The sequence below is a fragment of the Ochotona princeps genome, chromosome 27 (genome assembly GCF_030435755.1).
Source record: "Ochotona princeps isolate mOchPri1 chromosome 27, mOchPri1.hap1, whole genome shotgun sequence".
In the NCBI taxonomy this organism is placed as follows: Eukaryota; Metazoa; Chordata; class Mammalia; order Lagomorpha; family Ochotonidae; genus Ochotona; species Ochotona princeps.
Genome location: NC_080858.1, coordinates 2,628,247 through 2,653,938, shown reverse-complemented (window position 1 = coordinate 2,653,938; position 25,692 = coordinate 2,628,247). Strand labels below are relative to the sequence as shown.

At 44.6% G+C, this 25,692-nt stretch overlaps 1 protein-coding gene and 1 pseudogene across 13 annotated transcripts in view; one reads left to right on the top strand and one right to left on the bottom strand.

The window, feature by feature from the left end:
* Positions 1-25,692, top strand: part of CACNA1C (calcium voltage-gated channel subunit alpha1 C) — a 656,633-nt gene that overhangs the window by 241,600 nt on the left and 389,341 nt on the right. The window lies entirely within an intron of this gene.
* LOC105942293 (large ribosomal subunit protein eL32-like) lies at positions 714-1,141 on the bottom strand (annotated as a pseudogene).

Genomic DNA, 25,692 nt, shown 5'->3' with positions numbered 1-25,692 from the left:
TTACCATTGGGTACTCAGCACATTACAGGAGGCCCTGTTTGGGGTAGATTGAAGCTAGCTGTAGTGTCACCTGCTGTCTAGTAACTAATATTTTGTTCCATGAAGAAGGAAGAATAAACAAATACAGTTTGATGATGCAGGTAAGTTGAACATTTTTATAAATCAGGATGGTAGTTCAGTGATGGCAGACCTGCCTCTCAGGGTCCATCTTCCAGGAAGGGACAGATGCCATTCAGACGAGTTCTAGACTCCTGTCATTGTCAGGGCTAGCTTTTCTGTTTGTTCTGTGGTCCAGGGAAGGACTCAAAGAAAATGCAAGGGATAGATGAGTATTGGCATGAAGGTCCTACCCCTTTTACTATTTTTAAGTTATTTTCAGAAGATTGGGAGACGAAATTTCTGTATCTTTTGTTCTGTGGTATATGCTTTTTGGAGTGATGGTGAGATCCAGATAGCTTCATGCTCTGTAAAAGAGAAATTAGGCTTTATATTTGGGGAAGTCTTACTAAATTATGCATATATGAAAGCATTACCCCCAGAATTCTGGATTTTAATTTACCTGATCTGTTTACACTGGTTTACATAACTCATTTTTTAAAGATAGAAACCTGGATGCAAAAGAGGATTTAATTCTTAGAATTCAGAGGTTTGAATGTTAAAAAGAGAGGTATTTTTTTTAATTGATTGATTGATTGCAATTTTCAAGGTTTTACTTAAACACAAATAAAATTGCTCCCAGATGGCAATTCATTTTCTTCGCAGCACAGCCTGGCACTGGGGTTGGTGACTCGGGTGGCCAGCGGGGCAGCCATTTCCCTGACTGCTTTGCAGTTCTTGGAGGAGCAATATCTGCACAGTGGGATTTGTTGCAGATGGGCAGCACCTTCAGCTTCTTGGTGTTGTACACCAGGAACTTTCCAGAAGCCATTGGGCAGCCTGTGCTTGGTCTTCTTGTTTTTCCTGTAACCAGTGGTGGGCTTCAGGGTCTGGCGCTGAACCTTGCCTGCACCTAGTTGTAAATGCCTTGGGGCTTCCGCCAGTTCTGCTTGATCTTGACATAGTGGTCAGACTGGTGCCGGATGAACTTCTTGGTTCTCTTCTTGACGATCTTGGATTTCACCAGGGGTCTGAGGGTGACCATGATGCCAGAGAAAAGGCTTGAGGTGTTTTATTTAGATTTGATGTTATTACTATTAGTTTATTAAAATTTTAATTTTCTAAAAAATTTAAAAGCCAGAGTGACACTGACAGAGTTTTTCATCTACTGGTTCACTCTTCAAATACAGTCCACATTTGGGCCTGTGCTAGGCCAAGGCCAGCAGTTGTCAGTAATGGAACTCCATCCGTGTCTCCCACGTGACTGTACAGACCCAAGTACTGGAGCCATCGCCTGCTGCCTCCCAGAGTGTGCATTCATGGGGAGTTGGCTTAGAAGAGATGTGGTGAGGACTTCAACCAGACACTTTGTTACGGGATGTGAGCACCTCAAGTGGCAGCTTAACCACTTCTCCAAATGTGTTCCGTTGTTAATATCTTTCGTGTTTGTCTAGCATTTTAATTCTCTGATGTTTGAGTTCCTCGCTTTGCTCTCTCCCCTGTTCCACCCACATTTTTATTGTGCTCTCGATGTCTCAGACAACAGCACATGCTGAGGTTACAAGGATGATTGATTGGAGTTCTGCCTTCATGGAACCCAGCATCTAGTAGACAAGATGGACAAAACAAATTTCTAACTCTTGGACACCATACATTTTCTCCTGTGATACCAGAAATCAAACCTGAAAATAATCCTAGTACTTGTCACTTGAAGAGACTGTCGCAGTGCTCAGTTTTTTTGTTAAATTGTTAAAACATCCTGCTTTGGGGAATTCTTGTCCTGATTCTCCTAGTGGGAGGTCCCATGATAAGATGTTGAGTTATTCCTGCCACCCTGTGGGCTCCCACATACGCCAGATACCTCTGGGCCCAGGGATTAGCTAAATCCTTTCCAAAAGAGACTCTGTTTCCCATTCTTGAAGAGCAACAGATTTGGTGCACTTGTGACAACCTGCTGTGGGCCTCTGCTTCAGTCTGGAGTCAAGGTCAGCACTCAAGGGCAGCAGCTTCTGAAGGGAGGGAAAAAAAATTCCTCCCAGGCTTGCCCTGAGCTTTCTCTAGTACTGCTCATTGGGTGGCTGTCAGATTTTAGGCAGCACCTGTCTCCAGGTGCCTCATTCTCCTTCACTCCCTTCTGCGTAGGGTGTCTGCTCTGTCCCAGGTAGGCCCCCAGGCCTGGGAACTGGGGTGGTGGGGGGAGGCAATATTATTGCCTCTTACACATGGACATCTAGACGGGGGAAGAAACATAACAGCTTTATTTTTAGGCTTTGCTAATTCTCACTCTTCTCCTAGTTCCCTGCTACCTGGCAACAGCTCATTGTCATGGCAACACCAATGTTAATGAGGGAAACTCTGTGTGCCTGTTTTACTCAGTGCTCTGTGACAGACACTGTGTGCAGCCATCTTTCTGGCCGTCAGAGGCTAGTCACTGGGCCCTGGACACAAGGGGAAGGAATGGAGGCAGTGTGGGCTAGGGCTTTGTGGCTTTTTCCCAGGGCCAACTTAATCTCTGTTGACAGAGGGACCTACGACTTCACACCACGCTTCCTTCTAGCAGTTTGGTCCCTTTACATTTCTAACATGCCAGCCATCCAGCTGTTGTGCAATGGCCAGTTTTCTCACGGTTGGGCTCCTTGAGGATGTGGGAAGATTTTCCTGGTAGCTTTTTTGCAGTGAACCAGCGAGTCCCTGGGTCCTGGCTCCTGAGAGAGAGACAGACTTGTGGCTGGTCTTGGTGCAGTTGGGCACTCAAGTTTGTGTGTACCAACCTGAACCCTGGCCCTTCAGCCTAGAATTAGTAACATCACATGGCCACTAGTCTAGTTTTCCTCTACCTGTCCTGGGATTGCTACCCAGGACACAGCAAATGACCATGGGAAACTGCTTCAGCCTCTCTGCTCCTCTTCTTTTCCATGTCTATATCAGCATCTTCCAAAATCTGGAAGCTCTTTAAGCTAGCTGCTGAGAGAGGGTAGAGTGGAGGGACCTTGGGCTCCTGCATACCACTTCTGTGCTGTAACTAATTTGCCAGACATCATGGTAAGAGGACCTACCTGTGAGTGTTAGTGCAAGACTTAAACCACACAAGTATGTGCCCAATCGTCAAAGAAGAATTAACATAGACTTAAGACTCAATGAATATTAATTTTTGTTAGGTCTGGTCATTATTTGGTCTCTCCGTGAGTCTCATGAACTGAGTTGGTGTTTTCTAGTTACAAAGCTGGACACTGAAGCACAGGAAGTTAGAGCAACTGCCCTAGATCACCACCAAGTGACAGCCTTGGACTCCCAAGTGAAGCCCAGGCATGTTCTCCAATGCCATACTACAAAGGGAGCTGCAGGGACTCACCTTCCAGGCTCCTCAGTGGCTTTGGGGCCTCAGGAGCATGTTTGAGCACTTCACACTCCTTCGATAAAGGCACACAGAGTGTGACGGTCATTGTCAAGTGGTACCTCCAAAGAGGTGGCTTTCAGCAGCAGGGTTCATCTTGAGGCTGCCTGCGTGGCTGTGTGTGTCATGATCGCTGAAGTCACAATTCTATGCGGCCACTTCTGTCTGGCCCTTGGCTATTACTGAGGACATAGGATCCTTGGCAAAACCACCTGTACTTGGACTGAGGAAGGACATTTCCATTCATTTACTCCTGCTAGCTTGTCCAGAATTTTCAAGCACTGTGTGACAACTGTACATATGTCCTCCACCCCCTGCCCACCTTGGGATTATAATTCTTTTAGGGATAAGCATTGATGTGGCCATTAAAATGCTGCTTGGGATACCTATATCCTATTTTGGAGTGCCTGGTTCAAATCCTTGCTTTGCTCTTGATTCCAGCTTCCTGCTAATGCACTTACTTTGAGGGAACAGGTGGATGGTTTAACCAGCTGGGTTGCTGTTACACATGTCAGAAACTGGAACTGAGTTCTTAGCTTTGGCCTAACTCAGCCCTGGCTGTTGCGGTCATTTGAGGAAGCGAACCGGTGGATATGAGATCTCTAGCTCTCTTCTTGTATGTTTTCATTGCATTTTCTAAGCACTGATTTACCTACATGATACAAAACAAAAGAATATGTGAAGGAGTGTTGGCCTTCTCCCCTTATTCGCAGATCCCAGGGCTGATAGCTAGAAAAAAACCCTATGAATTAGTGGAGATACACAGATGGATTTCTTATGACTCCTGAGAGGAACGCTCATATCTTCTGTCCTGCATTATGGTCACTTTCACTTAGCAGTGTCTTTGGGAAACTGCTCTGTGTCAGCATGCAGTCAAGCATTCATTCATTTTCAATAGATAGTTCAAACATTTCGTTGTTTTCCCTGGTAAATGAGGGCAAGTGTGTGAATCATTGTGCAATAAACTTCAGAAGCCTAACTACTGGCAAGAAGCTAATAGTAATTATGAGAAATTGCTGAATGTCACCACAATAATGCCAGGATTCATTTTAGTTCAGAAAACTGTATTTTATCTTATTTTAATGCTGAAATCGTATGTCACAAAACCTGAGCTGAGCCTGAACCTAGATCTCTCTGTATCCATAACCCTTTACCCTTTTTCTTTCTTTTTAAATTTTATATTTGACGATGTCTGCATAGTTGATTAGGGCAGGAAGGGTTGAGGGTTAGGGGAAAGTGGGTGAGACCATTGCTTCTACACTTCATTTTTTCTTTTTCTTGTGACTGGCAAAAGGGGGGGAAATAAGGGGAGCCGCCACACAGTCTCCCAACTGCCTCAGTACCTGGGGATGGGTAGCTGCCAGCCATCATCCCAGGGTCCACAGTGTGGAGCGTGCTCTGAGGGTTCTGCTCAAGTGATTTCGATGGTTCAGAAATGCTATTGATATTGTTGCTCCAAGAATGAGGAAATCCTTCCAAAGTCCATTGACTAACATAGCCCACCCGAGTCTCCATTTGTTCCAGCTCTGTCTGCCCCCCATATCAGCCTACACACACACTAGCAGTAGCAATGGCTGTTTCAGTTCTGTCTCCAACCCCATCTCTTACATAAACCAATGGATGCTGCAGCCCAGCCCAACCTGCAGCTTTATCAGAGCGACCCCCAATAATTCCCACCAGGCCCATCCCCTGCCCTGGTTCCTGTGCTTGCCAGTATGTGCAGCAGACTGTCCAGTCTGCCCCAAATCCCATTCAGCTCTTGTAGGCATCAATGGATATTCAACCCAACCAACCCCACTATCCAGGCCATGCTCACGCCAGTGGCTGCCACCATCTGTCTAGCCAGGCCTGGTCCCAGCACTTGTTCTCGTGCCCACGAGTGGGAATTATAATACATTAGAGAAATGCCCACAGTTTCCCTACTGAGCCCACTCCGAGTCCTGGATTTTGCACTTTCCAGGTGGTTCTGCAGTCTAGCTTGACCGGACTTGCTCCCAGTCCTAGTACCTGAGAGCAGTGCTGTGGCAAAGCCCACCAGCCTGCACTTAACTCAGACTTGTGCATGCACCAGTGGGTACAGTTGATTAGCCCAACTTGGCTGTCCCCCAACCCAGCTCATATACAGGCCGGCAGGTGTTGTAGCCCTGTCCAGTCTGTTCTTTCCTGATCCCAGTTCTCATGCTTGCAAGTGGGAGCAGTGGCTCAGCATGAGAGCCCTCTCTCCCCTTCTCTGCAGTCCCCTTACTGGTCTCAAACCTCCCCTTCGCCAGATGCCTGTGTGCTGCTGGATGCTGACCCCCAGTCTGACATGGCCCACCTTATCTCAACTCCTGTGCCATTTTTGGTCTTAGCAGCTTCTTCTCTTGTATAAATGTATTCAAACATAGTTCTTAAACATAGGCCTGGAGTTACCCAGCAGTTACTAGGATTTTGTATTTATCTATTTTATTTATTTGAAATGCAGAGAGAGAAAGAAAGTTTCCTATTCATTAATTTACTCCACAAATGCCACACCGGCAAAGGCTCTGCCAGGCTAACACCAGGAGCTAGGCACTGCAATGGGGTCTCGCATATGAGTGGAAGGGACCCAGAAGCCTGACTTGCAGCTTCTCATTGTGCACATTGAAGGAAGCTGAGTGAGGAATAGGGGGCATTCTGATATGGATATGGACATTCCAAGGAGTACTTTAACTGCTTTGCAAATGTCTTCTCTATGCCTTGGCGTTTTAATTTGGCATGTATAAATACAAGGGGATTTCAAAAAGTACATGGGAAAAATGGAATGAAAAGATGCCTGCTTTGTCACATAAGAATTGTTTTTGAAATCCTTGCCTAGTTCATTTTAGTATTTAGCCATTTGTTGTGTTGAAGTATAATTTTACTGATCTTGGCAGATTTTAGGATAATCTAGACTGGCTTGTGTTTGCAAGGAAAGAATCTTGACTGAATTTGAACTGTAATACTGCACCAAGGTGGAGGAATCCACCAGGGGGGAGGGGCGTGGGGAGGGGTGGGGGGATTCCCAGAGCCTATGAAACTGTCACATAATGCATAATAATTAATAAAAAAAAAAAGAAATCCTTGCCTAGGGCTTTGCTAATGCCTGTTTTACGTGAATTTTGTGAAGAGCCTGCATAGTCCTTTTCACACCTTTCTCTCCTTGCTTCTCCCCTGCTGGCCCAGTGTTAATCCCTGGCAGATGCTGCTGGCTAGCAAACGTCTTACTGGTGTGTGAGCGTTCTTTGAACTCCATCACTTCTCTTCTGCACTTCTGTGTCTTTCCCCAGAAAATGTACAGGCATGGCTCACCCTCACCTCCAGGAGGTGCTGAAGGGGAGGTGAAAACAGCGCTAAGTGTCTCCTCACTGCCTCTCCCTGCTCCTTTTCCTCTCGTGCAGCAGAGACTTCCTCTGGGTTAGGATTTAGCTCTTTGTGAGTGGGAGAAAGGTGGCATGAAACTGGAGGCAGGTGCATGGCTGGTGCTCACCAGTGTGCGCTATGTAAATGAGCTGGAGACATGGTTCCATGCGTGGCTGCTTTGTGGGGGTTCCCTGTGCAGAGACAGGTTAGAAACAGAGCAGTCTGGGCTTCCTTGCATTGGTTGGGGCCTTTGGTCTTCACTTTCCTTGTCCTTCTATTTTCCTCCCCTCTCTTTGCTGTTGAGTTTTCTGACTCATTAGAACAGATTGGTCAGCGGCTGTGGCACCAGGTGCTCTGTTTCCTGGATGGGTCTGTAGGCTGTGTCTGCTTCGAAGAGCTTGGAAAGAGTTCAGAGCTAAGCCATGCAGATCCAGCCAACTTCCCCTGTGCACTGCCTTTCTCCTCTATTGGACTGTCTCACATCTGTGTCCCTCTGCTTTGCTCCCCATGGCTAGCTTGACTGCTGTTTTACTCTGTTTTTCCTGCTCTGGTAGTCTGTCCCCCTCATGGCCTGGTACTCTAGGATACCAGCAGACCTGCACTGCAGTGAGTTGCCTGGGAACAAAGTTGACCTGGTTTTGGGGATCTGGGTAAGTCGTCCCTGCCCCTCAGGTAGAGGCTCCAGCGCAGGCCTGGCAGAGGGTAGGGTTGAATCTCTGGGCCCAGGTGGGCCATGCCTTCCTTGGGTGTTCGAAGCTGCTGCTGTGGCTGCTGGACAGCCTGTATGGAGAGCTGTCTTCAGGAGCTGCTGGATGCCCAGAGAGCCCCAAGGCCCCTGTCTACAGGAGCAGCCCTGCTACCACCTTTCTCATGTCTGCTTGTGGTTGTACAGTTTCTGACAATGCGGTATAGGGCCCAGCCTGTTTTTAAGGTCAAGTGCTCCCCTCTTTTTGACACCCTTGCCGTCACGAACTCAGTAACCAGAGATTAAGTGTGTAACAAAGAGACACATCCTAAGGTCAGTGTCTGATGAGGAGAGCTCATTCCCAGTGGGAAATTTAGCACCTGGTAAACTGGGCAAAGCCACACCACAAGTCCTGGGAAAGAGCAAATGGAGTTGCCTGGAGGCTGGGATGGGATGGAGCATGGCTCAGGTGGTTCCTGAGGGAAGTAGAGCAGGAAGATGAGGACAGTGCAGTGCAGGCAACAGGCCTCTTAGTGACCTCATTGCCTCTGTGGCACACTGAAGGCAGCTGGGCCTGTATCTTATGTCCCCATCACTGGCCCTGCTGCCTTCTCATGACAGGTTCAAAATTACTTGAAGGATTGAGCAAGCCTGGGAATATTTCCCTACTTGCTTGCTCATGTCAGCATTCCCTCGAAGAAGGAAGCCTACTCTTGTTCCACAATTGGAGTTGAAAGCCAGAGCTGGGAGAGAGAGTGCTGTGCCATGAGTGTTGCTTTGCTGAAATAGAATCAGTCATACAACTCTGGGTCTTGACTGCTTATCAGACCCTTCTGGGTTTTGGTGGGCGTCAAGGCAAGACATTATTTTAACTTGAGAGAAAGGTTCCAGGTAGAGGGTTAGAACTGTGTTTCTTACACCTGTTTACACATTAGAATTCCTAATAGTCAAGTAGATGCCAGCCAAGTATTGCTCCATGAGTGAACCAAGTGGCGTATGCATCCATGCAAGAGAACTTTTTTTTTTTTTGCCTTATGAAAGAATGAGGCTCTCCCACAGGCTGCAGTGTGGATGCGCCGAGGGCATGGTGCCACAACAAGCTGGTGACAAGGAAAATATACACTGAGACAGAAAGTAGAGTGGTGGATGCTGAGGGTCGGGAGGAGGGAGAGAAGGGGAGCTATTGTTAAGTGGGTGCAGAATTCCTATTTTGCAAGATGAAGAGAGTTCTGGAGATGGCTGCTGGCGGTGGTTAACAGCCGTGCAGATGAATGTATTGCTACTCAACAGCACACTTAGAAATGGTTATGATGGTAAAGTTCATGTTCCATGTAGTTTACTATAATTTTTAAAATTACATTGCTGAATGTGAATCATATTTTAAAATATTTTGGAAAACAGATACTTGTAAAGAAGAAAATTAAAAAATCAGCACTTGATATGTACATGAGCTCTTTTGTCTGGGTGTGTTCAATCACACAGTTTAGGGACTTCCTTGATATTGCATAGCAGCCTCATTTTTCATTTGGGCTTGCTTTGGTTTCGTACTTATTTCTTAACAGAGGTGATTCTGTCTCAGGGAAATGGTAAGTAAGGCATGCAGAGATCCTTCAAGACATTTATGGAAAATGCTTAGTGGGAAGAAATAATACAGGGACTTGGATTTTTTGTTGTTGTTCTTAAGAACATACAATGAGGCTGTATATGATGAAAAAACTGTGCATACACTTTAAACTTATTTGTAACAATTATTTTTATTTACTTGAAAGGCAGAGTGACAGAGAGTGAGGAAGAGATGGGGAGACCTTATGGCTTCTGATTCACTCCCCCAATGGCTATGATGGTTGGTTATGGGCCAGGCCGAATCCAGGAGCCAAGAACTCTGTCTGGTACTCCCATGTGGGTGGCAGGGGTTCAGGTATTTGGTGTATTATCAGGGAGCCAGATGGGAAGCAGAGTGGGTACAACTAGAACTAGTGTTCCAATATGGGATGCTGGCATTGCAGGTGCTGGCTTAACCCATTGTGCCATTGTTTGATCATCAACAGCACTATACTGGATGTGACCCATTCTCTCCATAGAGGGTGGAAAACTCAGTTCCTCTTTTTAAGGATACTGCTATCTTATGGTGAAATACTATGTTTGCAGGATCTTGGGAGTAGGGGAATTCCCCCCACTGAAAGCAGTACATGGAAGCAAAGGGTTCAACTCCTCGCTAAGACTCCTGTGGGGCTTGAACTGCAAGCAGTGCAGGTGGATTATCGAGAGCCTGGAAAGAGGTCCTGAGCCTTGAGCTGAGCACATCTTTCAGCTGCCAAATGGAAGGTCTCTTTGTGGCAATGCTGGGAAGGGAAATCTAGTTAGGCTGGCTTGTTCCAAATGAAATGCTATATTTAATTTCACTCTGGGAAACATTTGATGTCCGGACTGCTGCAATGCATGAAATATGTTTAAGAAGGTCTGGTTTGATAGAACAACGAATGAAAGAAAGGGAGGGGTTGTCCCACTCTGCAGCAGGTTGCTCAAAAGACTGTGGTGACTGCACTCTGCTCTTCCATCGTCTGGCACCTGCTGCCCATGGCTTGCATGGTCATTGCCTAGTAGCCTGGTTGTTTTTCTGCATGTTTCATAGGTGTCTCCAGAGTTCTATCTATGAGATGCCCTTTGTGTAAAACAAGGCACTCGGCAAGGGAATGGGGAGCTGTCAGTTTTGAAATGTGTGAGATGCTCTCGAGTGCCTGACAAGTGGAAAGAAAGGGCTGAGTTAGATTCAGCGGTATAGTCTGACTGTACTCTGAAAAACAGCCTGGTCGAGTCTCACCTCCTGAACCACGAGTTCTCTTTTTGATTGTCATGAACATTAAGAGTTGTTGACCACTTCTCCCATCAGCGGAAGCCTGCCCTGCTCCATTTCTGGGCTTCCGGGGCCAACAAAGGGTCTCAGAGGATGAGCCCACTGCATTTCTTCCTATGTTTCCTTCCTGACTCCACTGAAGTTATTTTTGGTGTGATGTCAGCAAAAGCTCCCATGCCCTCTTCTGCCTTCGTTGCATTGACTGTTCAGAGGGCCTCACTGAAGCACAGAGTCAAGCAGATAAGGTTGCTGACTCAATCTTGGAAACTTACATCTTCTTGGCAAACTAGAATCCAATAATTTTATTCTGTGTCTGTTTATTTTAAAAAAGGCAGGACCAAGTATGTGTGAAGGCTGTGCCATTTTCTAGGGGTGTAAATAAAAACGGTCCTGCACATCTCTCTGTATCTAGTTTTTCTAGTTTATTTCTGCACAGTCTGTCTGGCTCTACCCTTTGGTGATCTGCAAATGAGAGAAAGAACCTCACCTTTTGAATTGACCCTGAAGGTTTCAGGCCTCTGTCTAAAGGATGGTAGTCTGTAACGCTGTGTCACCTGGTGTTGAGAGACCTGCTGTCTCCAGGCAGGTACAGGAGGACACTGCCCTTGAAGAGCCTTCTCTGACATAGTGGTGTCATGGGAATCCATAGGCAGAAGGCTGTTATCCATGGTGGCAAGGAGCTCCTGCATCCTATAAACAGAGGACGATGATTCTTGGCATCTCGTATCCAGGGTTAGTGTGAGATGGAGGTGGTGACCAGGGGCTGGCAGCTGGCACTCCTATTTTCAAACTAGCAGTATTGTGGGCTCCTTGAACTTTTCTGCAAAAAAAGCACATATGAAAGGATTTCAGAAAGTTTGTTTAAAATAGAAGCAGATCTTTGGTGCGGTAGTTAAGACACTGCTTGGGAAACCCACATGCCACATCCCAGGATGTGAATTCAGGTCTTAAGTGTGCTCTTCATTCCTGCTTTCTGCCGACACAGACCCTGGAAAGCAGCAGGCCATGGCTTGAGTACTGCTGTCCATGGTGAGAAAGCAGGATGGAGTTCTGGGTTCCTAGCTTGGACCTTCCCAGTCCTGGATTTTGTGGATATATACAGGCTCTGTTTCTGTACCATTAAAATAAAAAGTGTAAATTTTAAAATTTATGGAAAAATATTTTTTAATAAAAGATTTATTTTTACTGGAAAGGCAGATTTTATGGAGTGAGGAGAGGCAGAAAGATCTTCCTTCTACCTGTTTACTCCCCAAGTGACTATAACGGCCAGAGCTGAGCTGATCTGAGGCCAAGAGCCAGGAGCTTCTTCTGGCTATCCCGCTCAGGTACAGGGTCCCAAGGCTTTGGGCTGTCCTTGACTGCTTTTTCAGGCCACAAGCAGGAAGCTACAACAAAAGTGGAGTAGCTATGACATGAACTACTGGTACGCATATGGGATTCTGACACACGCAAGGCAAAGATTTAGTCACTGAACCATCATGCCTGGCCTGGAGAAATATTCTTAAAATTTAAATTTATTTGGTGCAAAAACATTGGAAATCTGGACCTGGCACGGTAGCCTAGTAGCTGAAGTCCTTGCCTTGTATGCACTGGTATCCCATATGGGCACTGATTTGTATCCTGGCTACTCCACTTACCATCCAGCTCCCGCTTGTGACCTTGGAAGGCTGTAGAGGATGACCCAAAGCCTTGGGACCCTGCACCTGCATGGGAGAGCCGGAAGAAGCTCTTGGCTTCAGATTGGCTCTGGTTATTGTGGAGTTATTGTGGAGCTGTACTCTTTTCCCTGTAAATATGACTTTCCAATAAAAATAAATAAATCTTAAAAAGAAGAAGAAGCTAAGCTGGGGGGAGGGAGGGAGGGAGAGAGAGAGAGAGAGAGAGAGACAGACAGACAGACAGACCAACCCTTACTGGGGCTAGGGAGCAGCATGTACAAAGATCCTGAGGACAACATCGAACAGCAAGTCTGGAACACATGAATGTATAGAACTTTGGCTTCTTTTTTTTTTTTTTTTTTTGCAAATGGGAATGCATGATGACAGTAATAAAAACAGTAATAATTTTTCGTGGAGTTGTGAGCATTCGATGATAATGACATTTTGTAAGAGGAAAACCATAATGTAAATATTAGTGTTTCAGAGCCCAGGTCTTTATCTATAGACTTTGTGGCCACAAATGCATTTTGGGATGGTTCATTCTTGGTGTACTGTCAGACCCCAGGTTATACATCTCATGCAATAATGTGACAAACTCTGATCGTGAGACCAGCTCGTTTCTGATCACAGGTTGCGAAGTAAGCTATCAACCAGGACTTCAAGTGTAACTGGGTTATCCTGAGCAGCAGGCACCTGTCAAGTAGGCGGCCTTCTCATTTCCTGGAAAGCTGTAAACGGATGCCATCTCAGCAGTGGCAGCTGCACCCAGAGCCCCTGGGCTATGCTGCTCTGCTACTTGGTTACATAAACCTAGTGGAAACAAACCTGCAAAAGAGCTAACCCTAGGGAGGCAGTGATCAGAATGAGAATGAAGGAGAAATGCTCTGCTCTCCTGTTGCAAGAAGACCTTTGCTTTTCAGTGCTCTCTGGACCCTGGGATCTGAAATGTTTTTGCCCTTTCTTATTGGGATGGTCATGCACAGAATTGCTGATGAGCAGCCCACCGGGCACCTGGTTTGAATTGTTCAAGGCCAGGGACATCTTGCTCGGCTCTGTCAGACTCATAGTGTACTAAAAGTGCACAGTTGTAGGTATTTGGGTGCTGTAGTATGAAAACATCCCTCCAAAATGAAGCTGCAAAGAGAATGGATTCAGAGCTAAATCACAAAGGATGGAGTTTCTGTTTTCACCTGAAGACTTATAAGTTCAGGGAGATGAAGCAGCCAGGTCTGACCAGCCAGTGGGTTTTATTTGTTTGTTTGTTTATGGAAGAGATCACTCTCAGCTCCATTAAAGAATAGAAAATACAGCACACACCAGCCACCAATAAAGATAACCCCTACTGGGTTGAGCTGCATTGGGGAAGAAAGCATGGCAGTCTGTGCTTTCTGACCTCCCCAGGAAGAGAGCCCCAATTGTGCAACATAACTGCTACTTCAGTGTGTTAATAGTGCAGATCTTTTGTTTTCGACTAGCAAAGGATTTTATTGGGAAAAAATGAGACAGAAATTGCTATATCTGATAGACCAAGCAAGTGTTTCATTAAAGGGCTGAAAGCCCAGTCTTCATTAAGACAGGGATTTTTAGGGACATAAGTATGGATCTCCGATTTCTTCTTCCTTCCTTCCTCTTCTGGGAATGTCTGGATGGCGGAGTTTGGGATATGGAATTTCCCTAGACAAACCCCTCTGTACAATACTGACCATCAAATGTTCTTAGCTAGTGGGGAAGCAAATGCCTCCTTCAACTCAGTGATTATAACCTTGTTGGGCCAGATGCATTGCTGCCTCAAGTCAGTGAAGTTCTTTTGATAAAGCACAGGCAAGGGCATCAGGGACTAGGGAAGACAGATAAGAGGCTGTGTCCTACTTTCAGGACTTGTTTCTTTGTTCCAGAAGTGCAGGCCCTTTTGATGGAACATGCATCATTCTTCCCATAGTAGGTGACCCTGTGGACCTACTTGCTGTTCAGATATACAAGAAAGATAACGGTAGTAAAGTCGCTGTTAGAGTGTGTAATCTGTGCTAAGTGTTGTAACGGATGCTGCACATGTATCATCTCATTTAATCCTTACATAAACCCTGGAAGCTAAGTATCCCTGTGCTGCTGTTGCGGATTAGGGAACTTTAAGTCATGCAATTTACCCAAGTCAATAAGCTAAAAAGTTTCTCACCTGCAATTTTAACCTGTATCACGTCAACTTGTTCTGAGCTCCTGTATTATATTGCTTCTTACTAAGTGGTTTTCCCAGCATTGTTGCTTCTTTTTATTTGAAAGATTTATTATTTGTTCTTAGTAGAAAGGCAGATCCGCAGAAAGAAGGAGAGACAGAAAGATCTTTCATCTGCTGATTCACTCCCCCAAGTGGCCTCAATGGCCACTATTGATACACGTCTGTATCTTTGGTTTAGAATTCTCTCCTGAATGTCTCATCTGGTTGGCCAAGCCTCTAAACCTAATTAAGCAACATTCTCTTGAATATTAGTCTGAAACAGAATGCGTTATTTTCCCATTCTTCCTGCATGAGCTTCCATATTCCTGAGCACCTGCTTGGCATCTCATGAGGTGAGCAAAACATGATCTGTTGTACTTTAATATGAAGGAAATGTATGCTTGGTCTGAGGCTCATGTTAAAAGGTGACTTTGGAGATGGAGTTTGTTGTTGTTGGCTTACTTTGAAATCCTGGACAGTGGCATAATGTTGCCATCAATTTCTTGATGAAAAAACTGCAAGTTGGCTTCTTTCAAATAAGCAAAGAGCTCAGTGTTAGAGATAATTAAATTATAAAGCACCTTGGGGTCCAAAGTTGGGAGGTCTCGTGTAAATACAAGTATGTTCTTGCCATCGCTGTCACAAGGGAATGATAATATGACATGTGCTTACAAGGTAGTTTTCTGATGTTTAGTTGGAAGAGATAGGAGATACTTGAGCCAACTAGGAGACAGATGTGTTTTCTTCCTAGCACTTAAGCACGCTGTGTCACACCCGCATTTTGCAGGATCAGAGAATTTGGGTGTTTAAGGTTGTGGCTTTTTTGAATGAATGAATAAGCTAGCATTCCACATTGAAGAATGTGGGGGCTGTCAAGGCCCCATTTCTGATTTGCTTTCTGATCCCATGCAAGTCACTTCACCTCTCTGCTTTTTTGTTTCTCCGTCTGTGAGATATTGTTCACTTTGCCAGGATATCTTCAATATGAATAAGATAATGTGTGCAGTCCTTTCAGCTGTGGCATCATTATAAAGCATTTATTCAGCACTTGCGTAGTGTTGCACAAAGAATTATAAAGACCAGATCTCTCCTTTCCCGCCTGCTGTATTCTATTCTACCATCTTCTTAAAAAGACAGAAAATGGACAACTAAGGAGATCAGTAATTTAAACGTTAGCTTTCATGTTACACAATTACAATAATGAATGAGAACTTGCATGGAAAGAAATCAGTTGTCAAGACAGGATGGATAGACAAAATGATCAGAGTTCTTACCTGTGTAGACTGGATTCACACAGGGACTTTTGTTTTATTTAGATGGCATCACTCCACCCTGCTCACTGGGACCTGCGTAAGAAAGTGTTCCCAGTGGGGTGGGGAGGAATCCTCTGGGGCATTGGTCTTAGGACTCTGGTCTACAGGTGTCTGTATCTGTCTGTGCCTGTGCGCCTTGGGGACTCTGCCAGCAGAGAGGTTTGCACTGCAGACAAGAGCTCTAGGCTAGTAGGCAGCCACATGTTCTAGTCAGAATGTTGTGGTCTTTGCAATGTGGGTCTCTGTGAGAGTGAGATCCGGGGGAGGGCCTGGCAAGCAAGATAGTGATCCCTGAGCTCTCTGAGTTATGGTGAGCACCCTCTGACAAGTCTGTCTGCCTCTGACTTTGCCCCCAGTGAAGCACTTGGATGGCTTGTCCTCAAAGGGAACAATACCATTTGTGAATTACGCAGTGCAGGAAGAAGAAAGTGAGGGTGCAAGTGTAATTTACAGAATGATCCCCTGCTCTTAGCTGACCACCAAAGATATGCTTCTGTCTCTCCTTTTCCCTCCCTCTGTCCTCTCTCTCATACACACACTCACACTCACATATGCACGCGCATGCACACGCACACACAATTTCCTTCACAAAGGGATGCTAAAAACTATCTGGAAATGAATTAATTAGCTAATATTTGGGATTCTCTTAAAATACATAGCATTATCTTTGTACCCATCTGATTGCATTTGGTGCTTTATAAAATTAGGTGTCAAGGAAGATGAGATTGATATTAATTACTCCATTGAACAGATGAGGTAATCAGGAACTAGAAGTTGAGTAACTTGACTAAGGTTGCGTGGCCAGTGTAAATCTAAGACAGGGCCAGGTCTTTAGTTCTGTGTCTATTCACACACTCTTGTCTTTCTCCCTGGGAGAGCAGCAGCATGTTGAAACCACCTGTGTTTCTTGAAGGTTACCTGTCAGTGGCAGATTTTGCGTATAATATTTCAAGGCCCAGATATATATCTGGATTTCTTCTTAAGAGCTCATGTTTCTGAATTCTTTAGTTTTGTTACCTTCTCATACATCATGGTTAAATCCTGCTTTGCTGATCTTAATAATTATGTAGTGTCATTGTTTCTTCCAAGGAGACTCAACATGGAAGCCAGCAACTGGAGGCTTGTCCTTACTTGTACTTGGTCTTAAGCAGTTACCCAGTCCACAGAGTGTGACAGACTCAATCTCCCTCTTGTTCCCAAGCTCTCCCTGTTGGTTTTCAACAAGGGCTCCAAGTACTCTGTTGGCATAAAGAGGGCTCTTGAAAAGTGGCCCATCACACTGCAGACTCCCTTCTGTGGCTTGATATGCGGGAAGTGAGTACAAAGAACTACATCTGGATCTGTGTCCTGGAAAAGAAACCCAACAGACCTCTGGCTTCCGAACGCCCAGCTTGTCTGCACTTTGTTGCAGACACCGTGGCCTCTCTGTCCGGGAAGGTGATTGGGGCCGAGTCTGCTGCACAGCTCTGTGTGGACCACAGCTCCTCGCTTTCCCTGCCTCTTGAGCTGTCACTCTCCTCTCTGTAATTCTCCCTTCCTGATGTCAACCCTGGCTGCCTTTCTTCCTCCAGGGACAATTTCCACAGAGACCTGCTTTCTGGAAGAATGGTTGTTACACAGTGTCAATTTTTCCCAAGAACATTAGCATTTCAAGCATTTCAAGTGGATTGGGAAGTGTATCCAGCTGTGGGGATTTCTCAGGCAGTGGAAATGGAATGCTTCAGTCATGGACTTTGTGATCAGAGACGTCTGAGTTTGAATCCCAGTTCTATCTTTTAGTAACTTTTTCCAACTTATTAAGCTTTCCAAGTCTGTAAATGAAGGCCATGGTATTCTTCCCTGTGAAGATTAAAACAGATCTTGTAAAGTACCTGTTGGATTTGTTTGGCTTGTGGGAGTCTCTACATTTTCAGTTTTGTTTTCCTCTTGGAGAACTCACATGACTTCTTTATACAGCTTTCCAAATGGAATCATTCGATGATGGGCTGATGGGGCAGGAGAAACCACAGGCTGTTTCATCATCAATTATGCCTCCTTCCTGGCAGTACACTTCAGTCATCAACATTTTTTATGTTTAATTCACAGGTTGAGCCTCTGTAACCCAAATCTCTGGAATCTCATATGCCCTCACATCCAAAATTTTCATGCTGACGTGACGCACCAGTGGAAAATTCCACAACTGACCTCCCATGTTAAGTCACAGTCAAAATACAAGCATGAGAAAAATATTATACAAAATTAACTTCAACTCTATATAAGTAAGGTGTATCTTACACGTAAATTCCATCTCTGGGGTTGGATCCCATCCCTAAGCTATTTCATTATTCATATGAAATATTCCATTTTTTTTAAAAAAAAGTCAAACACTGAAATCTGAAACTCTTTGGTACTATGCATTTTGCATAAGGAGGACTAAACCTTTAGTGGATTTTATTAATGCTATTGATTCTGACACATGAGTGCTCCTCTCCTACATTTTACTTTTTCTATGATTGGACTATATTTTCCTATATATGGTTTGTTGCTTGTAGTTGACATTCTTTGGTCTTTCTTATTGGTATGTAAAATATGGGCAAGCCTTATAATGTATGACTTCCTTCAGTTGGTGAAAAGAAGCCGTTTTCTTTTAAAATCTGTGACTAAATTCCATGCACCCAAGTGGCAAACACCTGCGCTGACCTGGTACTGCCTGCCAGAAGCAATGTCTCCCTTCTCCCTTACTTTGAGTCATTGTCTCATGTTCCTGTGTGTGAGCTATCTGGAGAACAGACCAACAGGGGGAAGTTTCTGGGCCTCTTGGATGCAACTATAAGGATAGAAATGACAGGGAGGATGACATTTTTGAGTGACCTTCGGTGACTTACTTTCTGATTGGCTCCAAGATGACTTTGTGCCTCTTAACACAGGGAGCTTCCCGCCCCCTGCCACTGGGTAATATCTAGATCAGGCTTCAGACATTTATTAAGTGCTTTCTGGGTTAAGCACTTGATATATGTAAATTCTTTTAATTAACACAATAATTTCATAAAATACATACTTTTGTATATCTCTCTTGCAGATGAGAAAGTCAAGGCTCATATATGAATCCTTACCCAAGTCTTGTACTCTGGTCTGTTCCACTCCAAAGTCCATGTCAGAACCACCGTTCCCTCTCATCCTGAGTTGGCAAGGTGATTCTTAGCATTCTGTCCACTCTGTCCCAGCTGGTGTTGATGATCAAGCCGCACAAGACTTGAATCTGACATCCAGTCCTCTGAAAAACCTGGCTGATGAGTCATGTGCTTGAGGTATACAGATGTTGAGCCTTCCCAGTGGGTTTTCAGAATTTCCCCTACAGCTGTGCTTTTTTGTCTTTCCAAGTCTAGTGTGATGTCCTCATGCCCCTGGGTTGGGTGTGGCTGTGACCATCTGGCCAGAGCAACACCTTGCTTCATCCATCTGGGATCTTCTCTCCTTTCTCTGACATGCCTCAGTTGTCAGAAGAAAGGAAGGAGTAAGTTTGATTGCTTGGTAGGTGAGGTGGATGCGAAGTTCACATTTCCAACTGTGAGTGATACACACAGACTACATGCTGGGAATCATCCTCCGATTCTCCTTGTGTCTATATGCAACATGGGCTATTTTCTGTAGAGGGCAAGTAACCAGGGTCATGATCTCTGAGAGCCCAGGGTAACTGCTAAAGTAATACAAGTTGGGTGTTCCGAAGGGCATGCCTAGTGTTCTTTGCCTTGCTCACACACTTGGGCAAGTTCCTTAAGCTCTGAACTTCAGTTTACACACACACATCTCTCTGCTGTACAGATACATATTTTTCTCATTGCCCCATTGGATGGACTAATCAGACACCCAAGTAAAGTATGGTACTTCACGCAGACCTCATTCAGTGCCTGGGATGTTGTTGGCTATTGTGGCAGCTACATGTGTATTTGCAAGAATAGACACATTTGCATTTGTGTATGAGTTGACAGATTGCTCAGTCTTTCCTTGATTCACCAAATATTTATTAGGTTATAGGTTCCAAGGGTTTAGGAGTGATTAAAACATCCCTAAACCCAATGCCCTTAGTGAAATTATATTCTAGTGGGAAGAGGCAACAAATAAGTACAACACAATTTGTTGATACTTATTGCTATGGAGAAGAGTGAGGAGGAAATGGGAAAGTTTTATATTGCACATGAAACAACTAGCGAAGGGCTCCCAAGCATAGGGACAGGCATAGAGGCCTGTGGGGTGAGGAAACCACATGAGCAGGCATTTGTGAGTCAAGCATTCCAGGCACAGAGAGTTGCAAGAACAAATGGTCAGGGGTAGGGGTTGTGACTGCTGAGTGGAGAATCATGTGTTTGTGTGTGTGTACCCATACAGAGTTCCTGGATAACCCAAGAGCTCTGCCGTAAGCTGAGCAAATGATTCCTCTGCCTAGAAGTGCAGATGGAACTGGACATGGCAGAAGGATAAAGAGACCGGGGAAATATGGTTCACATTATGGGATTGGCCCTAGTTTGTTTTCTGTCACTGTGTGCTTGAAACACTGCAGCAGGAAGTAAGGGACAACTTATCCCACTGCACCCTAGTAACACGTCTAAATTGTGGTAGGTTGGCTGGGAAAGACACATGGCTTCTGCGTGTGTTAGAAACGAGAGCCAAGGCTGGTGCGATAGCTCAGTCTGGCTATTTCCCACCTCCAAACACTGGCATCCCATATGAGTACTTGTTTGTGTCCTGGCTGCTCTACTCCTGATCTAGCTCCCTGTTTATAGACTGTATAAAAGCAGTAGGAATGGCCCAAAGCCTTGAGACCCTGCACCCATAGGGGAGACCTGGAAGAAGCTCCTGGCTTCTGGCTTGGGAATGGCTAAGCTTTAGAGGGTGAACCAGTAGGATGAAAGATCTTTCTCTGTATCTCCTTCTCCCTATAAATCTGCTTTTCCAATAAATGTAAACAAATCTTAAACAAACAAGAGCAACAAATGGAAAGAAACCATGGCAGGAGCCATGGACTGAAACTGAAAGCCATGTTGAAAACAAGAAGGGAAACTTTTGCCCAAGCAGCTGAATGCACTGCTGTTGGTGAGTGAGAAGTCAGAAATGTGTGTGTGTGTGTATGTGTGTGTGTGTATCTCCCCACACCTCAGGAGAATCTGAGAACTTAGAAGCTGAGGCACAACTCAAGTGACTCAAAGGCTAAGGAAGGAGCAGATGGGCATGTTGGGGTCACACGACACCCATATTATTCATCTCTGGCCTGGGGCTGGCGTGTGAGCACACTGTTGACAGCTTCTTCCTTTTCCAGAGCCAGAGACCTTTGCCATGAAAGTTTTCTATTTTGATGCTTTCTTCACTGTTCGTCACAAAACATAAATTTCCCGGAGACAAAATGCAAGTGTTAGCAACAACGGCTAGCTCTTACGTAATGCTTGTTTTGTGCAAGGTACTATGCTGACTACTTGGTCTGTATGAAGTGGTTTAGTCTTCAGAATGATCCTCAGACTAGGTAGTCTTATTACCCAGATTTCACAGAGTGCAAAGATGAGGTTAAGGACCCCGAAATTGATAGGTGATGAAGTCATTATTCAGGCTTATGCTTCATTGCTGGCTAAGCCCTCTTTTCCTTGCACCGGCCTTGTAGTTATTCCTTCTTCAGTAAGTGTAGCAATGTGAAGGAGTTTTTAAAAAATGATTTGTATGAACCTGTGAAGGAGCTGTGTGGTCAGAGAGGGGAAAGAAAGCTGGCTTAAGTTTTTCTCTTCCCCCATGTTCATGAAATTTCTATTTCCTGATTTGTGTTGTAGTTTATTGATGTTTCTGCCACTCTTTCTAAGACTGGAGAGTCACTGGGGCCAGTGTGCTGTGGGATGTGTGCTACCATTACCTTAAAGGCTAAGTCAGTGCCTTGAACATAGTAGGACTCAGTAACTATGAAAGGATTTCTGAAGCCAAATGGATGCTTTTTGTAACCACTTCTCACGGGAGCCATTGAGTTCTGAAAGCAGTAGAATGAGAACACTCCTGTAAGCAAAGTGGGAATGTGACAATTGAGCAGAGCTTTTATGTTTTTTTGTAAACTCTCTGTAGCTTAGCCTCATTTTCTCTTTCTGTTCAAGGGTGTCAGAGTGCACATGATTTCCCGTACTTAGTTATGCAGAAACTGACACCAGGAGCAAACAAAGAACCCTGGATCACTAGTAGTAAGGTTTTGGTTTTAAAATCACAGTAAAGGTCGGAATGTTCATCTGCTGATTTCCTAGTTTGTGAATGATGCCTCTGCCTGTATCTTCTGGGTGCAAGGTTTGAACACAACCCTTGATAATAACTATTAGACATCGATAATAGGACATTTTTCCTTCTCCTCCTGGTAAATTATATACAGTGTAGCGTAGTGCTACTCAAAATGTGAGCCCATGACTCATAGACCAGTTAGTTACCACTTAACTATTCCTTGACAAGATTGGCAGCTTGTGGCAGAATGCAAATCAATTATGTCTAAAGACACACTTAGTTTTCCTGACCTTTTGGGGGGGGGAGGAGTGTATATTATTTTGAAATAATTTTAGGCTTGCATAAAAGTTGAAAGATAGTAGTGGGTGCCCTTCAAGATTAACATCTTGCATAAACATAACAATACAGAGATCAAAATTGAGACGCTGACATTGGAGCTTAACCTTTAAAAAGAATGTATTGGATGGAATGAAAAAGAAACACAGAGAAGGACGGAGAGATTTGTCCATTCTTTGGTTTATCCCACTAATGCTCAGAAAAGCTAGGGCTGGACCCAGCTGAAGTTGGGAGCTGAGAATTGTCTCCAAGTCTCCGATGTGGGTGGCAGAGGTCCAAGCATATACTGTCACTACTGTTTGGAGTTTCTGAGTTGTCAGGTAGCTGGAATCTGGAGGTGGAGGTGGGATGTGAACCTGTGAACCTGTGAAGCCAGGCCCTCCGATACAGGAGGCGGGCATTGTAACGATCAGGCTAAATACTTCCCCTGCTGTGGTACCTTTAGTGACGCTTCACGCTTCATCTTGACCTCTCCAGTTTTTTCACTTAATCATTTTTGTGGTGCAGGATTCAATCCAGGGTCCTCCATTACATTTTGCCATCTGAGACTTCTTTAACACCTCCAATATTGGCTAGTTCTCAGCCCTTTCTTATTGTTTGTGTCTTTGGGTCTTCTAAAGAGTCGTGGTGAGTTGTCTCATAGAATATAGAATATTCCCCACTGTGAGGATATGGCAGAAGTAACAGGTTCTTCACTCATGACCGTCTGCAGCAAAGTGATGTGTATTCTTCTTACAGGTACCATTATCCTTCCCTTCGTGACCATAGTATCTGTTGAGTTTCTTCGCAATCAAGTAGCCTTATCTTCACTTCTAATGAATATCCAAGGGGAAATATTTTGAGACAGTGCAAATATCCTGTTTCCTCTCAATTCATCAATGATTTAAAAAATAAATTTTAAAACATAATTTATTTATGAGAGAGAGAGAGAGAGAGATTTTCCATTCATTAATTCACTTCCCAAATGGCTACAGCAATCCAGGCTGAGCCAGGCTGACGTTAGAAGCCAGGAACTTCATCTGATTCTTTTACGTGGGTGGGAGGGACCTAAGCAGTTGGACCATCATATGCTGCTTTCCCAGGCTTAGCAGTAGGAATCTGGTTTAGTAACACTGTAGCCATGACTCAAACTGGTGTTGTGATACAGGATACTGATTGCACGTGGTCACTGACCTGCCATGCACAGTGACAGTGGACCTTAGAGTTATTACTCTGTTGTTTGCCCAATCATGTTCTCTTCCCTTCTACATTTATTAATTGGAGTTGTTCTGTTAGGAACAGCTGTCCTCGTTTACTTGTTCAATTGTCAAGTTACAATATCATCATATTTGTTTATTTTTGTGTGTGAATTATAATCCAGTGCTACTGAGAAAACCAAGGGAAGAGATAAGAGAGCTATTCAAGGTCACGAATAGGATTTTGTTTGCAAAATCAGAGTAGGGATTATTGCCTACTTTGTGAGCAGTTGCAATGCTCACAGCTGCTTGAATGCCGGACCCAGTGGGGTTGGGCCAGATCGAAGCCAGGAATGTCATGCAGGGCTCCCCATGGGTGGCTTGAGTCCAATTACTTGGGTTGTCTTCTGCTGCCTTCCCAGGCACATTAGCAGGAAGCTAGATCAGAGTAGAAGTAGGGGCTCCGATATGGAATGCCTAACCTTTGTGCCACTACATCAGCCCTAATAATAGGACATTTTGATTTTTTTTCTTTCTAATAAGTGGTGAAATGTCTAACACAGTGCTACTTTAAGATGTGATACCTTGGACACCAGTTTGTTATTTGTTTTGTTGCACAAGATCCTCTGGATGTGGCCACTGGGAAGTTTTTTGAGTTGGCACCTCTGTTTGTTCACATGTCCACATTCTTTCTCAGGATTCTCCTGCTTGTGGACCACAAGATCCTCTAGGCTCAACTCAGATTTGACCAACACAGGTGCTGAAATCAAGCCACTTCTCCAAGGCACCTTGGTTCATTTTACTGGGCAGTAGGTGTGCTTGCTGCTTTCCATTCATTTTCTTATATCCATATTTTTCTGATCAGGTAACAGTGTGTTGATTCCCATTTTGGCTCCTTCACTTGTCATGGGTTGGTGATCAGTGATCGTTTGTGACTCTCTCTTTACAGTCTACAATCACAGCGTACCTGTAACCAGTCTGGTGGCATTTTGAATCCAATGAAGTAAAGTCATGATTCATTGTTGTTATTTCCTTGGGGGCATTAAGCAAATTTGTGTTGAGTGCATAGTGCACCAGCCCTTGTGGATAGGTGCTGAGTTTGCTCTTATGAGTCAAGTTCTGTGTCTTTCATGAAGTCTAGCAGGCATTTGTCCTCTTCTAGGTCAGAGAAAACTGAGAATTGATTTCAGATTATTCAACACTAGCCTGAAATTTTGGTTTTAGGCTCACATTGGAAGAGGCCACTTTTCTGCCCAAAACTTTGCTTGTGACATGACTATGACAGATAGTTGGTTGACACCTTGAGGCATCATACAAGGAGGTTGAAGATGCATTCTTTGACTTGATAAGACCTTTAGAGCCTAATATCTCCCTTTATCCAGCATATGGAGTCTGCTGGCAGGCAAGAGAAAAATCTGGGTGTAAGAAGAGCTCCATCATGAGACTTCTCCTCTCCCAGAGGGCTGGGATGAGGTAGGAGTTCTCTTCTACAAATTGCTCCCAGACCCCTCAGTGTTCCTTCCAGTGTGTTTGCAGGAATTAGTTGCTTGACTTCAATCTAGTCCACCTACACATCAAGCTGGACCCGGGTCAACTGGCAAGATACGAAGGAGGGTCAATTAAGGTTATTTGGACATGCCTTATTCTCACTCCCACCTTGTATGCTTCTGAGCCAATTCGATACAATGTGGTTTTATGCCAGTGCTTCTCCCTCTGACTGATTATTAGCCATTTTCTTCAAATATTTGAATGCAGAGGATAAGAATCACTTTTACAGCCCAGAGAGTTATCTCTGAAAGAGGTGTTTTCATGGCTGTTCAATGCAACCCTTTCCAACAATCAGTTGTCTGGGAGCAGCTGCTGGAGAAGATGGGAATGCTAGGGAAGAATTTTCCATTCATTCCTTTGTGGCATCTGTTAAATGGTATCTTTTGTGTCTCTGACCGAATATGTGTTTTCTGCATGCAAAATACATACACATTGACTGCCCTTTTGGCTGCTCTTGAGAGGAAGGGCCAGTCAAATGTGGCCAAGTTGATTGTGTCTGTGGTCGGAAAAGGGAGGGCAGAAAAGATCAGTACATTTGCCTTTAAAAAGTAACACAGCATCCGGGTACCTGTGCTTCGTTTTCCAGATGTTCCAGAGATGGACAGCCACATACAGGCATAGTGTAGAGGGCCTGTCCTCTAGCTTTGATCCTGGTAGGTGGTTGCAGGATATGTTATAGAATCTTTAGTGCCTATCTCCATTGTCATGTTGCTACTTTGTACAGAAAGTGTATGTGTGTTTTACTGCATAAAACCTAGCTTAGAGGTCTTCCCTGTATGACCTGTTCAGCTTGTCATGCAGCGGTCTGCCCTTGATTTTGAATTAGCTGACCTATATAGCTT